Source organism: Rhinolophus sinicus, linkage group LG01 (genome assembly GCF_036562045.2).
Source record: "Rhinolophus sinicus isolate RSC01 linkage group LG01, ASM3656204v1, whole genome shotgun sequence".
Taxonomy (NCBI): domain Eukaryota; kingdom Metazoa; phylum Chordata; class Mammalia; order Chiroptera; family Rhinolophidae; genus Rhinolophus; species Rhinolophus sinicus.
The window spans coordinates 183,908,746-183,926,530 of record NC_133751.1 but is presented as its reverse complement, the minus strand read 5'-3'; the positions used below and the strand labels follow the sequence as shown (position 1 = coordinate 183,926,530).

The window sequence follows — 17,785 nt, the reverse complement described above, 5'->3', positions numbered from 1 at the left end:
AATTAAAGGGATATCTGTCGTAATTCCCAAAATACGCGATTTATGAGTGCTTGACTTCTTTCCTACTGTTCTTCAAAGTCAATGGAAAATAGTGATTTTCACCACTAACATTTGTATTACATAGTAAAGAGTCAATAAACAGCATATAATGAAAAAATACATGCTTTAAAAGAAAGAAAAATTTTAAATCCTGAAAACACAGAGAGATCGTTTTTGCTGGCTCACAGGTAACATAAGAGAAAATAACTACTTTCTAAAGTAGTTATTAAACTAGTTACAAAATAACTAGTTATTCATGAAATGATTTTACATAAATTAATCAGAAGGTGACCTGTTTTGAACAAAGACAATGGCCAAATATTTAGCCAGTTCCAAGGGCACACCATTTTACACAGATGACTGCCATGAATATACAAAAAGAGAATTTTCCTGGATAGTGGATGTGTTAATAATAATAAATACAATAAATACAAAGGTATGGTATTTAATACTGATAGTTTTTAGATTATTTTCCTATACACATCATCACTTTCCAAATTAAGGGATGTTAGTGTGTTTTGATATTATTCTTCCCAAAATAATGAGATCAGATATAGACTAACTTTTGGCATCAAATTTTATTTCTGAAATAGCCTAATATTTTCTCCAAAGAAGACACTAAAAACATATTTAAGTTACTGCATTTCAATTCCAGTCAGAATACTAAAATATTTTATCATATTTCAATGCAATTTTAGAAATAAAACTAAATTATATTTAACACAATTGGTTTTATGTCTATTAATGGGTAGTTAGTTATTAACTGTTCTCTAAATAGGCTGTATTAACTTCATCTATAATGATGTATATTATAAGACTGTATAAACTCATCTATAAAACATAATGAGACATCAAAAATCTGGCAGAATTCAACCTGAGATTGCTTTCACCTTGCAGAAAGTTCTTACAGACTGCAAAATATCATTTTTTAGACTCCAAAAAGCTCCTACTGTTAATACTACTGAAAACTGGCAGGAAGAAACTATAAATAACTTCTTGAATGCTTAAAAAATAGTACTTTTCAAGGATTAGAAAAATTCTTTATGTAACTTTCCAATCTTTTCTTCTGGGAAAATAATCTATATTCTTATTTTGTATTCTAGGTGAACACCTATGAATAGAATCTTGGCTGTTTGGAGGGACAATAGCAATCTCAGGATAGGAAGTGCTAATAATCGAATGAAGTAGACCAATGTTCAGGGCTCCCGAAATGAGGGGCTTTTAAGTACAAAATTGGGACTGGGAGGTAAAAAATTACAGAAATATAGCAAAAAAGGACGTGATAAGTCAGCATAGTCTAAGAATCAGCTACCTCAGGCCTGGAGGTGCTTTGGAATACAGTGGAAAACCACTCAATGGGGATAAGAAGAGATTTTAGTCAGCTAGGAACTTGGACTGCATGACGTTTTAAGGATTTATCTAACCCCAATCTGTCATCATTCAAAGGACGCTCATAAAAGAAACTGCAAGGTGTTCTTGGAAACAGGAGCTAAATATACAACTATACATGTAACAGTTTTCACTCAGGTGTGCCACAATTAAAACTCTTTTAATCAAATCAGCAGCATTTATAAATCCTTCCAACTTCAAAGTGGAGATTCAAAAGTTACACTTCCAGTCAGCAATGGGTGGGAAGCTCACCTAACTCAGCCTCCTTTAATACAAGAAACAAGTCCTTTAAAGGGGGAAATGTATGTCTTGACTTTAAACTCAGAAAAGCACCAGAGTAGGAAATAGTCTGTGATGAAATCCAACTCTCAAATGATGCTTTCTTCAAAAACTAACAAACACCTTTCATTTAAAAAAAAAAAAAAAAAGTATGGGGTTGCTACATTCAAAGCCCTAAATCAAAAATGGAAGATAACAGAGGGGTTCATGATGGATGGAAAAGTGCGGCAGGAAAGTGTCCCCCACCTAACTCTGGACTGCCCTGACAAGGAGGCACAGCAGACGATCGTAGGTCTAGCTCAGAAGCACACTCGCAAGTTCTTGGACTTCCATGGATGCAAAGGGTAGAGCATAAACGAGATGGACCCTCTGGATTTCACACAAAGTAGAGAGGGACATCACTGATCTACAAAAAGCACACCTGCAGTGCTGTTTGTTAGTCAAAGTATATCAAGAAACACATTTTGATTCCAGAGTCTGTATCATCTACTGCTGTGGCAGAGATGAGTCTTAGTCACATAAAAGGCCTAAAGGTCATTTTTCATGAATGTAGTAATTTCATCGATTGTCATGGGAAACCACCCACACACTTGTGCTACACACATGCTGAGTAACACCTAAGGATTTGTGGGGCTTTGTACTTTGAGAGCCATGTCATTGAATTATTTCTTACCGAGAAGTGGCGCTCAAAGAAAGAGCCAAAAACATTGGCTTTCTTTCGGCTTTGGATATAGCGTGGCTACAGGACGATGGGTATGGTGCTGAGATCCTCCCCCCTGACATTAGCATCTGATCAAGGAATTAAGCAAGCCTCAGACACTGGGCCCTAGCGGAAGAAAGAAGAATTTCCTGTATATAAAACAGGAAAACGAACTTTTCAAATAAGTCATCTAACATTTTAATTATAAAAAGTACTTCCAAACAGCATAGCTCAAGGAAAGCTGTAAAACCAAACTAAGGAAAATGAAGCATGGGCATTTTGCTGATGGTGCTGGGTGCTGTCTTTAATCCACTAACTTGGAAACCTTGCCTCAACCTGCTTTTATAAAAAGGAATACTTAACAGTGTCTTACACTTTGTTCAATTTTTAGAATTCACCAAATCAAAGGCACAAAAAGAACCAAGGTATTCAAAGGTGGATGAAAAGGTAGATGTATTATTTACTGCTGAAAGCACCGCTGTCAACTCAATGTTTACACATTCAGTCAAGAGTACATTAATGACTGCATAGAAATGGAATTAATTAAAACTCCCGGAGGAAACAGGGCACATATGCATTTTTAACCTCAGTAAAATATCAGTACTTCATTTTTACGGCTCAGAAAACCACTCCTGGCTATTAGGTACCAGTGAGAAAAACGATGTAAAGTAACTACCCTGTATCAACAACCGATCATTTGTATATATATCCAGTGAACCTTCCGTATCAAATACTGACTCACCAGTGAAAATAAATGAGTTCTCAAAAAAGTTATTGCTCCCCACCCCATCCGAAAATATTAAAATTCATCCTTGAATTACTCATCCTTCAAAACTCAACTCAACCATCTCCTCTGTGTAGCTTGCCCTGATTCCACCCTAAATCGTGGGCTCTTTAAAGAGACTGCATCTCATTCTTCTTTGTTTTCCCATAACCTAGCACAGTGTAGGGGATAGAGGGAGGGGAAATGGGAAAGTGCTAATAGTCACATAAAGAAACCCTTTACCATTGTCAAAATAGCTCCAAAGAGCAAAGCAACTACTTAGGGTCAGATACCAGGTCAGTCAGCGATTAATGAATAAATACTAACAATAATGATGAAAAGCCTCAGACACAATTAAGACTCTAAGAAATCCTAGGAATTTATAAGAGACACAGTCTTGTCCTTATGCTGTGAGATCCTTCTTGTCACATAGTTTGGTCTGTTATGTATTGCACGCGTGAAGTCATTTGGGTGAAAAATAAAGGAGGAAGAAATGAAATGTGTATTCTACAATGTGTTAGAGAATTTTAGCCTCTTGTTTGAAAAATATTCCTGTAATAAAGATAAATATATTTTTTAATTTTATAATTATTTTGACTGAAATAAGGAATTCAAACTTTGTGCAGAAATGGTTTTATGAAAAATCCTATATAGATTATTTTGTTTTTAAACACAATCAAAATACTAAAAGCACATGGATAGCATCATGGAAGATGAATTAGAATTAATCACTTAAAGAAAGGACTTTTGTATACCATAGTTAGGTTTCTATTATAATTAATTTTTAAAAGTTAGGGAAATGACTCTGCATGATGAGTCTAATCTATGAATCAACAAAAAAAAAGGTTCTAAAAATAACACAGTTCCTCTTGGTAGCAGAATTTAATACATCATTGTTTGGGGCTAGATTTGTGAAACAAATAGAAGTAGTCAAAGTTAAGCAAAATGTAAAAAAGGTAAGTGACACAGAATTTATTTCTCTAACGTCCATTTTTGCAGAGCTTTTCAAATATAACTTCAGAGGGATTACTTCATCACTGAAAAATGTCTCAACACCCAAAGGCTTTGACAGTGGGTAATCCTGAGTTCTGATCTTGACTGTCACTTACTAGCTAGCTGTGTGGTTCTATTAATTTCTCCAAGCCTGCATGTTCTCTCACTCCACACCTCACCTTTCTTGCTCACCTTCAGGCCCTTATACTCTCTAACCCTCAACCCTTTGGCCAACTCTTAAGCTTTAGGTATGATTTAGACACTTAGCTCCATAAACATTCAGCTCCCTATCCACTCCCACCCCTCCTACAAGGGATAAAAGCATCCTCGATTTTACCCACCACCACACTTCTCAGACTATAATTGAAATGCCTGTAGACCTGTATTTTTCCTCCATTGTTCTGTAAGCTTCATGAGGGAAGCATTTCTCCCTGGAAGCTTCAAGAGTGTCTGGCACTTAGCATGTACTCGATGAACATTTCTGAAATAAAAACTGCTTGGAATGGTTCATAAAAGGCTTCAATCAATGGAAATCTATTGATCAATCCATTGAGGTTAGAAAGAACTTTATGCATTTGGCTAACACAGAGGGTCAATATAAGAAGTCCATTTAAGTAACATTTCTGGTCATTCACAAAACCATGATTGCAGACATTAACCATTATGCTACTGAATGTCATGCTACATCGGGCTGAAGAGATACATTTCTCCTTGACAGGAAAACATTTCTATCTCTTGACATACAGGTAAACTTTTATCAGATAATGGGAATTATATCCCCCACTATGTGGCCTTTCTCACTTAACTTTCAGAAAAGTAAGATCTAAATTGAGTCACTACTGTAATTAACTCATTTCAGATGCCTAGTAACATCGAATCCTCTGTGCTTTTCAATTTTTTGCCATCATTAACTTGTGCCACCATTTCTATATATTAATCTGTCTTCAAAAGACCAATAGTGGTCTAGAGAATTAATCAAGTTCCAGTTTTATTTACCTACATTCTGTATTGGGGTAGACACCTGCAGAGGGTCTCTTTTACTCCATTGGTCAAGAAATAGTCGTTTAGTTCACTAGATTTTTTTTTTATATCCTAAATTAAATAAACAGTACCATGTGATCCCATTGACAATTAGATCTCTTTGATTTTGCTAGAAATTCTTAGATATCATATTTTTTTCTCCTTGTGCGAGAGGTTATAGCCACAGACTCGTCCTTTTTGGTAATCAGAGTCTTCTCATCTCTTGGAACTTAGAAAATCGAAATCTAGCTCCTATGCCCCTCCTGATTGCCTCAGCCTCGTGTTTAATGTCCCTGGGTCCCATTCATCCATAATAATTATTGTCAACAGACAAGAGTGCGTGGGGGTAAGGAAGTGTCTTACTGCAAGCAGATGCAAACATCCACGGTCCTTCACCACCCAAGAGTTACACTAGATCTCATCCACCTTTGGAAGTCAAGAATCACTACATAAATACCAACGGTTTAATAGTGATTTTATTTTTAATGCTTCTGCTACCGTGTTTCCCCAAAAATACGACCGAGTCTTTCATTAATTTTTGCTCCAATAGACGCATTAGGGCTTATGTTCACGGGATGTCATCCTGAAAAATCATGCTAGGGCTTATTTTCTAGTTAGGTCTTATATTCGGAGAAACATGGTATTATTTTGTTTAATTGTGAAAGCCATTCTCAAACCATTTTAAAAATAGGTCAGATATACATCCTTAAAAAAATAGAACTAGAACCTATTAATATTTAGGCAATCTTTACTTTATAAATTTTTTCAAGAGTTTCTATATCTAATCTACTAGCATAAAGATGGGTCATCAAAAGCTAATGATAATTATAACATCCAAATCATTCAATATAGGGTAACTCTTCAATCAAAAATTGTCGAGAGAGACCTCATAGGTACTTATTTGATCAGAGAAAATATGGCAAAAAGAAGAGCTACCTGGCACAATAGAATCAAAATGTTTAGAACTAGACAGGAAAGGATGCCTTAAGAGAATCCCACAACAACTCATCCCTGCTATCACAGGAAACCCTAGACTACTACTGAGCCTCTAGGACATATAGAAAGCCTGACCACTGTGCTATAAGCCTGAAGCTGAAGTTGAATAATACTGAATATCAACTATAATTTTATATATATATACATATATATACATATATATGTATATATATATATATATATATATATATATATATATATATATATATATGTGTGTATATATATAGTCATGGGATGTGGAGAACAATGTAGAGAATACAGTCAATGGAATTGTAACAGCTATATTCAATGTCATAGGGGTAGCAGATTGGAAGGGTTATCACTTTGTGAGGGGTGCAAATGTCTAACTATTACATTGTTTTGTACATCTGAAACTAAAAAAAAAAAATTTTTTAATTTTTAAAAGCAATATTCATCCACATCATACTGCACATGGCACAGTGGCAATCAATATGTATGGCAACTTTGGGGATCTTTGCCTCTTAAGATTCCTTATTATCACAGAAACTTTTTCAAAACTACCAAAATAGTTCTATCCTTCCTAAAGTACATAAATGCAAAAGAGACCATGATCCCTCAAAACACACTAGGAGGTTCCCGTCAAGATGGTAAAGCAGGTAAGCTTGCCTCCTCCCACAACCACCTCAAAATTACAACAAAACTAAACTACAGAAAAATCATCACTGAGAATCACCTGAAGTTTAGCTGAACAGAAGTCTTATAACGAAGGACATACAGAAGAAGCCACGTTGAGACTGGTAGGAGAAGCAAAGATGTGGAACAAGCTGGTCTCATACTCGAGTGTGGTGGCTAAAAATCAGGAGGGATTTCTCAGCTGTGAAGGTCGTGCCTGAGGAGCCAGGTGTCCCAACCCCACACCAGGCTTCCCAGCCCAGGGTTCCAGTGCTGGAAAGAGAAGTCCCTACAATTTCCGGCTGTGAATATCTGTGAAGATTGTGGTTGAGTGAGACACAGGGTGGCTGGAGTTCCAGGCATTCCTCTTAAAGGGCCTGCACATGGACTTACTCACTGATGGACTCACTTGCTCTGAAGTCCAACTCTGAGGCAGCAGTTTGAAAGGTGCCAGGGACATAAAAGGAGGAACTGAATTGTCTGGATTCAGGGCGAGGGCTGGAGGGGCCGCTTTCTCCCAGACAGGAGTACTGGCAGAGGCCATTGTTCCTTTGTTGAACCCTCCCCTCACCCAGTATGCAGATGCAGATAGTTGCCATATCTGAGTCTCAATTAACCTAGCTAACACCCTTCACCCCACCCTGGTGATTTCCTCAGACCCCATCCCACCCAATATGTGGGCCTACCCAAGCTCTACAAATGGCTTTTTCATGCAAACAGTCTGTCTTGGCTCATGCTGCAGACCTTCCTAAAATCTCTCAAAGGTCCACAAACCCCAAACAAGCAGCCACTGGCCTCAGAGTGCCCCAAACATCTTGCTAAGAAACCCCAAGCCCAGAACTAGTGGCAACCAGCCTTGGTTCGCAGTGTGGCCTCTCCCAGGCACCTCCAAGCCCAACACAAATGGCAACCATCTGCAGATGGAAATTATAGTAGGAATATTAACTTTGAGAAACAAACAGAATTACCATTATCAAGCAGCACCTTAATACTGAGTGTCTCACTGCAATAAGTAAGCAATAATTAGAATATGTATTAATTTGCTAGGGCTGTCTTAACAAAGTAACACAGACTGGTGACTTAAACAACAGAAACTAATTTTCTCATAGTTTTGGAGGCTAAAAAATCCAAGGTCAAGGTGTGAGCAGGGTTGGTTTCATTCTGAGCCCTCACTCCTTGGCTTGCAGATGTCCACCTTCTCGCTGTGTCCTCACATGGTATTTCCTCTGTGCACACATCTGCCACCAAATTTCCTATCCTTATAAGGACACCAGTCATATTGGATTAGGACCCACCCTAAAGACTTCATTTTAACTTAATTGCCTCTTTCAAGTCCTTATCTCCAAATACAGTTAAATTCTGATGTCCTGGGGGTTAGGACTTCAATATACGAATTTTGACAGGACACAATTCAGCACATAACAGATAGTCTGCTCAACAAACAGGACTATTTTAAACCCTACTGGGGACTTCTGGTTTTCTTTACTTTGTTAAAAATTTACTAAAGTCGTTCAATTTTTTTTTTCTCACTTAATATGCACAGATGAGCAATCACTAGAATTATGCCCAGCTTATTTGTAAAGTGGTAGTAAAGCAGAAGACTCCAGACAGACAGCCCATGCTGAATACCAGCACATGACTGACTCTCACCGGGTCTTAGGTTGCTCAGCTGTAAAATAGAGGTTATCACATCCTCCTCCTCCTCGAAGGGTGATTAAAGGAATTTAAATTGGAAAATACGGGTAAAGGGCTTAGCACAGGGTCTATCACCATCACTCCTGTTGTAGTAGAAAGGCTTCCTCATGCAGATCCCTGAAATTAGGATATTAAGCATTTAACAGATGAGTTAGCAGCATTTGAAAGACACAGAACCCTGAAATGGGGAGGAAAGTTACACATCATCTCTAACTCCTTCAGACTACAACCCAGGGAGCATGCCATAGCTGGCAACCTCAGCAACAAGACTGAAATTGAAACCTGGCCTCTAAAAAGTCAGTGCTTTCCCTATTTGCCTCACCCAGATGTGTGAGAGGAATTTCAGCAGTAAAACTGACAGGTGGCAGATAGTAGGAAAGAAGTGGAGGGTCAGCACTGACACATATGACCAGCCAATCTTCGTTCAGGAGCCATGCAAATTCACAAACCAAGACAGCGACACTGCAGCCTAAGCAGGTCAATTTGCCTCACACTCTTCTCCAGCCACAGCTCCTAATTTCTAGTCCTATCCACTTGCAAAAGGCAAATGCAGTAGCAGGGCTGTTTCTTCTCCACATGTTCCTTCTTAAAAACCAACTCAATTTCACATCTCCAAATTTGCAGAGCTGAAATAACACTCAGCTGAATGAGACTGAAATTCCTCCTTAGAATCCAGTGACTCCAAACAGCTGGTCTGCCTTCCAGCAGCTGCTTGATGTTCAAGCTGCTTTGAGTCAAGGGTTCACCCGTCTTCACTCACACAAGGATTTCCATGTTTTCCTGCTCTCATACCTTTGCTCTGCCATTTCCCCTCATGGACACGCCTTTCTCCCTCCCACATCTTTCCAAATGGAAAGCATCTGCAGCAGACTCTGATATGCCCTGCCCACAATGCCTCAGCATTCTCCTCCAGATACTGAAGGCAGCTCACTGAAAAGACCTGAGACTCTTGGCCCCAAGGCTTTCATTCTACCATGGAGGAGGCACAGAGGAAGTACTGAAAAGTTATTGCCCCCAGACATAGCCCCCCACCAACAACAAAATGGCAGTTGGTGGACAAAACTCCAGCTTACTGGCCCTTCATTTAGAAAATATTCTGGCAAGTTCTAGAGAATGAATCCACAGGCTCCCATGGTTCCTCAGTGGATGGGCCCCAGTTGGGCATGTGGGAACTCATCACTTTTTAGTCCTTTTCTGTTCCATATCTCACTTCCACACTCCCTAAAGGTATTCCTTAGAATCCTTGCCTCAGGCTCTGCTACCAGGGGAACCAAAAGCATCACAGCATCTTTTAACAGTAATTTCAAATCCCACCTTCCTCATAAAATCTTCCCTCGGAACTAGGTCTCACAAGTCACTCCCCATCATGTTTTAATCTTATTTCTTTCCTATGGGCTCTTGGAAAGGAGGAATTTTTTCACAGTTCTGAATTCCTTGGTTTGTTCAGCACAGTATCCTATGCAAACCAGATGCTCAATAAATATTTGTTGACTGAATGAAAAATGAATTAATCACGCCAATCAGCACGAAAGTCAGGTTCTTTATTTCACCTACCTAAAACTACTCATGCATCAATGTGGCGATTTTCTTCTTTCAAAAGCACTGCATGAGCTGCTTTTAATGAGAAAATTACTGTGTGCATGTATGTCTTTAAATCAGCATGTTCTAGATATTCATCTTAAATCAAACACCGCTGATTCCCCCAAAAATTGGAATAAAGATCTTTTCCTAAATCCCTAAGCACCTTGCCAGATGCATTACTTCAGAGCTTTTCATCATGACTTTATTCTTACATAACAGTTCTTTAAGGTCATCCCTTTCCATGTGAAGACTTAGACTGCTCCAATCATCTGAATCCTTGAATCACCCCACCTTCTCACTTACATCAGAACACACCTCAAACACCATCCCTGGGTGGTGGGAAACATCACTGCGAGTCAGTGCAACGATCTTTGCATAGAAGAGAATTGTAGTTGAGGTCTGTGTCCTTCTCTGAACTGGGGATAATACATCAACTTTCCTTTTCTGAGATTCCTGGAGACCTAATGTCAAATATCACCACTATCGACATATGTATAACAAAGCCAAGTCTAGATATGACCCAGGTCTAACAGTGTCTCCTCGTGGGGTTTGTTGGAGGTTACAGAAGGTTTAGTCTTTGTTGGGATACCAGTCATCCCTCTATGTTCTAACCAAAAGAGTAAGAACACAAAAGGATAAAGCCACATAAGACAAGGTCTGGCCCCCAAATACAGCTTTCTTAATCAAGTGAGACTGGAGAATGTGGCTGGAACCTTGGACTAAAGGGCTTTCCAGTAAGCCTGTGGAGGTAGACCAGTCAGACTAGTTACCCAGTTTCAAGCAGAGGAACTAGAATAACAAGTACCTGAATATTTGTTCAGATTGTTGAACAGACTCTAGAAGAACCAAAGGATTACACCTCAGCCAGCAGCAGATATTTTAGTGTGGGAAGCCATCAAGGCCTAATTCCACCATTTTAGATCAAGTAAGCCTATCTATCAGTACCCGCTAATGGCCCAATTGATGTCAGGCTCTGCCCGATTGTTCTTCCTCCCCCTATGGAGGAACAAGCAAACAGAGAAGAGTGTGAGTCCTTCACTAGAACTTCCCTGAGAAAGAAGAAGTGTTCCACGGGGTCCTCTTTTGCAGGGTGGTGAGATGGGAATGTGAATATTATCCTCATTATAGGCTTGCACATCCACAATGGTGCCCCATTATCCAGGCACTGCTGGAAAATTATTCCTCCGCCATTACCCTCTCGGGGAAATAGAGAGATAGAGAAGAGCATCTTCAAGAAACACCTCTCTGTTCATCCACAACCTTCCCTGCATTTCCCCTAGAGCAGCCCATTCATGATAGAACCCTCTGTTCACTCTGCAGTGCGGAATGCAAGCCATGTACAGCTGATAATTACATATGCACAATTATTTTAGCTTGGTACAGGGCTTCACAATAATAATGATACAGCTTTTAGCATTTCCTCCAGCCCCTTGTCAACATCAGAGTTTTCTCTCCACTCACTTGGTCCCTAATGGAGCAAAGTCCATACTCTCCAGGTTTCAGGTCCATGCCTCAGTTTTAGGCCATTACCATCCTATATTGATGTCTTACATTGATTTCACCCAATTATATAGCTCTCCTGGACACTGTTCAAGACAAATGTACAGGAGAGGCTTGTAAGACCCCTGCCCCCTGCCACTCTCTCACTAGAGTACCGTGGTTCCCCAAAAATAAGACCTAGCCGGACCATCAGCTCTAATGCGTCTTTTGGAACAAAAATTAATATAAGACCCAGTCTTATTTTAATATAATATAAGACCAGGTATAATATAATATAATATAATATAATATAATATAATATAATATAATATAATATAATATAATATATAATATCAGGTCTTATATAGTATAATATAAGGCCGGGTATTTAATATAATATAATATAGTATAATATAATATAATATAATACAATGTAATATAATACCAGGTCTTATATTAATTTTTGCTCCAAAAGACACATTAGAGCTGATGGTCCAGCTAGGTCTTATTTTCAGGGAAACACGGTAGTGTTCTCTTAGAAACAATCTGTTGCCTGATTAACCAAGGCTTTCCGCCTAATGCTTACTGAGACTTCTGCCCTCTCTGAAATGGGTGGAGGAGAGAAGGATTACAGGGATTTCACTTCACAGTAAGTAAGAGAGCACGCTGAAGCTCTGAGCATTCACACTGGACACAGTCAGATGTCCTGGAAAGTTAAATATCAAATATTCAGTGACTTATTAGGGTTGTCATGTTTTTTCATGGATGTCTGATAAACAGCTGTAGGACAAGGGGAGAAGTACCAAAATGTGTCACAAATGTTTTCAACTCAACAGAAGTACGTTGTCTGAATTCTTAGTACTCACTACCTTGAATTCATATCAACCATGGGCATGCCAAATTGTCTCCAATTTTTCCTTCAGTCCACTTTCAGCAGAGAAAAGATCACACAGTACCCCACCTTCTTCGCATTCACGAAAGTCAGAAAAAATACTGACTGAAACCAAAGCGAAGACTTGTGCTGCTCTCATTAGAACACAAGCTCCACACAATCGGAGACTCTCTTCTTCAGTGCTGAAGCCCTCAACACTCAGTCCAGGGACTGCCTTGCTGGGGTAATAATAACAAATCATAAATACAAATATTTATTGAGTGTATTAATCAGTTCAGGCTGCCATAAGAAAATGCCATAGACTGGGTGGTTTAAACAACAGAAATTTGATTCTCACACTTCTGGAAGCTAGAAATCCAAGAACAAGATGCTGGCTAATTCACCTTCTGGTGAGGACCTGATTCCTGGCTTGCAGACGGCTGCCTTCTTGTTGTATCCTCACCTGGGATGGGGCGGGGAGAGAAAGCTCTCTGCTGTCTCCTTATAAGATCACTAATCCTATTAGATCAAGTTCCACCTTACGACCTCATTTAACCTTCTACTCCAAATATAATTATGTTGGGGGTTAAGGTTTCGACAGAAATTTTAGAAGGACAAATGTCAGTCCACAGCATTGAACAAGCCCTTCCAATTGGCAGACATGTATAAGTACCACACATCTCATTTGATCCTTACAACAACCTACAGCTTAGGAAGGAAACTGAAACTTAAGAAGAATACGAGTATAGCCATACGATGGCATATGATTCAGCTACAACATAGGTGAATCTTGAAAACATCATGTTAAGTAAAAGAAGCCAGTCACAAAAGGCCACGAGTTATACAAATCCATTTATATGAGATATCCAGAATAGGCAAATCCATAGAGACAGAAAGTAGTTGCCAGAGGCTTGGGGGAGAGGAGAATGCAGAGTGACTGCTATGGGTACAAGGTTTCTTCCTGGGGCAACAAAAATGTTCTGCAATTAGACTGTTCAAAACCCACTGAAAGGTATACTTTAAAAGAGCAAATTTTATGGCATGTGAATTATATCTCAAGCTGTCATTAAAAAAGAAGTTGAGAAATTTGCCCAAGTTTGCACAATTAGTAATGGCAGCCCCAGGTTCACACCTAGGTCTGTCTGACTCCAGAACCTGTGCTTTCAACCATTACATAGCTCTGATCACAGTTGTTCCCAATAAATATGTGCTGAAGACACCAACAAATTTTATTACAGGTAATATAGGCTTTGGCATAATTCCAATCACACGTAGGGGGAAGACAAACCTCAGACCCTCCAGGATTTCAAAGGATCAAAACGCATTAAGAATAATTAATCTAGTAATCCCTTTTAAACCTTTTGTAATTTGGAACAATGGTTATTCTAGAGGAAAAGCAAAACAAATTGAAAAGGAGAGTATCCTGAAAGGAATATGACTAAGGTCCTCTAAGGCCATAATTAGACCTTTTGGGCAAATAAAATGTAAATCCGATGGTGTGACGTCCATGCTGAACTGCCCTTGAATAGCTTCCCACCCAAACACCTCACCATGGACGAGTTCTGGCTACATGGCATCCTCTCTGATCTCGTCTCCTGTCTCCCACCATCCCATTCCACCAGCCTCTGTCCTGCCTGAATTTTCCGCATTCTCCTCAGCACCTGCTGTCGTACTGCGCCTGCTGTGTGGAACCCTCAGCCTCCAAGCGTCATGCAGTGCCTCATCTTTGACGATCAGGTCTCAGCTCAATGTCCTTCCTCAGACAGACCTTCTGGCTTCCGTGGCATCTAAGTCACATTGGCGACCGCCACCGGCAATCCCTCTCCATCACACAGCCCAGTTAAATGCTCTTCAATGCACTTATCTTTATTTAGTGGTTAACTGTCTGCTTCTTGCCTGCCCTGGAATGAAGCTCCAGCGGGGAGGCAGGGACCTTGTCTATCCTGTTCCCAGACGCACCAGCACCGATAGCAGTCGCAGGCATATAGCAGATGCTCACTCAACATTTGCTGAACAAATAAATAAAATACACACCTTTGCCACGAGATGCCTCAGCAAGCCAAGGCCTCACTTGTTCACTCTATGAAAGCACAGACTCCAAAAGGCTCCCTTCTCAGGAACTCACATCGGGGTAATCTTCATAAGCTGGCCATCCAGGCCTCGTGACATCATTAACCAGCTACATTCTATGGCCACTGCTTTTATTAGTTTATTTTAACATCATTACGTTTTCATTCCTTTACTGAGCCCATATACTTATCATATACCTTTTACCTTTTCCCTCTTCTAACAACTTATTGTTGTAAATAGTGTGGCAATAACCACACTATGATGGAAATGAGATCCCTCTTTCCTCCAGAGCTATTTTGGTTCCTTCGTGACCGATGAAAAATTCTGTTGACTCTTCATTCTAACAGGGATCAACTTTTTAGTTAATCCCAGCCCTTGAAAGTCATTTAAACTTGAGATCCACCCTGGCCAAAACCTGTCATAAGCATATAGAGTACAATTCCCATCTCCAGGTCATACCAGTATCGCACTCACGTTGCACTCAGATGGCTCGGGACTCTGCATAGGGGGCGGGGGGGCATCCACATGATTAGAGCTCTCCTGGCTTCCCTCCCCCCGCATTTACTTTTCCCTACGGAGACCGCATTTTCTCCCAGTCTATAAGTCTCCTCTTGACCTCAGCTCCTTTCTTAGCCAGCCTGGATCCTGATACTTAACTACCCAAGTAAGTTACCAGTATCCAAAGAGGTCTGCCTCCATTGTTCTTCTTCTGTGCTACTGCCAGAAAAACTGAACCCTGACCCATGCAACAATCTGCCTCCTTCCCTCACACTCTGTAGTGAGGGAGCACTCCATGTTTAAAAACAAAAACAAAAACACATCAGGAAGAATAATGCTAAGACGAACACATGATTATAATGAAGGTTGCTCATAAATTCTTTAACACAACCTTGGTGCGCTTCCTCACCCATTGTTCTCAGCAATTAACCTCAACTTTCATCATTTTTCCCAAGCCCCAACCCACCCTCCCGCTCCATCCCAATCCCTATCGCAGATATAACACTGTCTCCAAGAAGAAGGAAATCTTTAGAGATGCATTTCCTAAACTCCATCCCTTCACCTAAACACCCGTCTCTAACTGCAGACACAATAACACCTTCACGCAAATTGGGAAGGAACTGCCTCTCCTGGTTCAAAACTCAATTCTGCCCTGTGCCCTCGAGCTCACACCCTTCTGTTTTCACCCAGATCCTGCTCCATAAATTATCTCCACTCTCTTCTGTAGCTTCACCTGTCACTCTTATCACCTCCATCTCTCAGCCTATCATCTTGCTGTTATCCCTAAAAGGCCCTCTCTTGAGCCCCGATGTCTTTTTCTAGCTCCTACCTTAGCTCTCTTTCCTTCTCAAACCTCCTCAATGGCTACTTGCTGTCTCCACATCACCTTTCATTCACTCCCAGCCCGTTGTAACTTGGTTTCTGACCCCAGGGCTTCCCTGAAACTGCCTTCAGATGACTACTGGTTGCTTAATTGGCAAATCCAAAGGGAAATCTTGGCCCCTTAGCTCAGTAGATCATTCGACTTCATGTGAAGATCACACCTTCCTGTTTTGAAACTCTCTATTTAATCATGCTTCTGATTCTCCTCCCAGTTCTCTGATCACTCATTCTCTGGTCCTTCATGGGCTCCTCTTCCTCTCCTCAACTCTTAACTATCCTCCTAGCTTATGTTCTCCTTCCTACCCACCCTTCCTGACAATCTCCTTCACCACCATGTTTGTCATTCACATTTTTATGGAAATGACTCTCAACTGCACTATCTCCAGCCCCCTTGTCTTCCCTGAGCTTCAGACTGTTATATCCACCTGCCTCCTAGACATGGCTTCATATGTGTCCCAAAGCCCCTTGATTTGAATCAATTATGTCTATTCTGATTTCATATTCTTTTCCCTTCACCATGTAAACTGTTTGTTCCCTGTGCTGTGCATTTCGGCTGGACCCACCTTCCACCCCGCTATCCAATCAAGACACCTGTTAACTTTAACTCCTCCTTCTGCCTCATCATCCACATCAAAGCAATTCTAATGATTTTTATCAACTGAAGATTTCTTGAAAGCATTCCCTCTCCGTGCCTCTCAGCACTTCCTGAGAACAGAACTTCTGTTTATTCTCCTACTTCATTTTTTATGGTCTAGGGGATAATGGCCAAGCACTTGAGTATGACATCCAAGATCGTCCATGACTTGAGCGGTCCCTGGGCCTACCTCTCCTAACTCATATCTCTCGGCCTCAACCTTGTCATTTACCATGCAGTTCAATAAAAAAAAAAAACTCATGCTCCCTTAACATGCGACACTGCTACATGGCCCTGCCTCCTAAGCACACACTATCTCCTCTAGAACATAATTCCCCATTCTGTCGCTCTCTCTCCCATCCATCCCCAACACTTCCTTTCCTCACTAGCACTTATTCGCCAAGATTTAGCTCAAGCATCGCCTTTTCCAAGATGCCTTTTCACACTCCTCCAGCCTGAAGAGCTGCCTCTCTTTGGTGCTACCATAGCCTTCCATGTTCATCTTGAGCACAACAAATTCCACACTTCTAAAATTACATAGTCATCTAGTGACCTGTCCCAGCTAGCTTATAAGATCCTGAAGGCAAGGGCTGCTCATAGTGGTGCTCAACTTGATTCCTCCGCATGTTAAATATTAGTGGTAAATAACCATCTGGTTTGTTTCCAGACTTCTAAGGACCCTGGCTACCCCATGTGACACTTTCTCAGTCATGTGACTGGGAGGCTGTGCTGTGACCATGATGTTTAATGTTAAAAACATAGAGCAATGTTGGTGGTTATCACTACAGTAGGAGCTAAAGGAAGAGAGGAACTAAACACTGAAATTAGCCATACCTTGCTTCTCAACATAGCCTAAGATTTGGCAAGACCAATCTCTCAGGCAGGCACAGTGCTGACAAAGCACGGTGAAAAGGAACACCACCAGTGTTCAGCAGAGTCAGAGAGGAAAGAAAACCTGCAATACCTTTAACAAAGGAAATTCTCAGTTCTGCTGACTCATTCTGAGTTAAAGCTGCAATAAAACTTGAGTAAGGTGCGCCCAAGCTGACTCTGCATTTTTTTCTGCAGAGTTCACAGAATTTGGCATACAAGAAATTTAATAGTTGTTCTTTATAGTCCTTTGCAATTTCTCAGATATTGACTGCGGTCACCTACCTTATGGTGTCTGAAAGCACTATATGGTATTTTTCTGTCCAAGATACAGCTCTGGTCAAAATACTGATGAGTTTAAAATACTGATGGAAGCTTCTTAAACTAAAGAAA

General features: G+C 40.3%; 1 protein-coding gene across 4 annotated transcripts in view; it reads right to left on the bottom strand.

Moving 5' to 3' along the window:
- The window catches only part of ADAM23 (ADAM metallopeptidase domain 23), a 154,229-nt gene that overhangs the window by 102,469 nt on the left and 33,975 nt on the right, over positions 1 to 17,785 (bottom strand). The window lies entirely within an intron of this gene.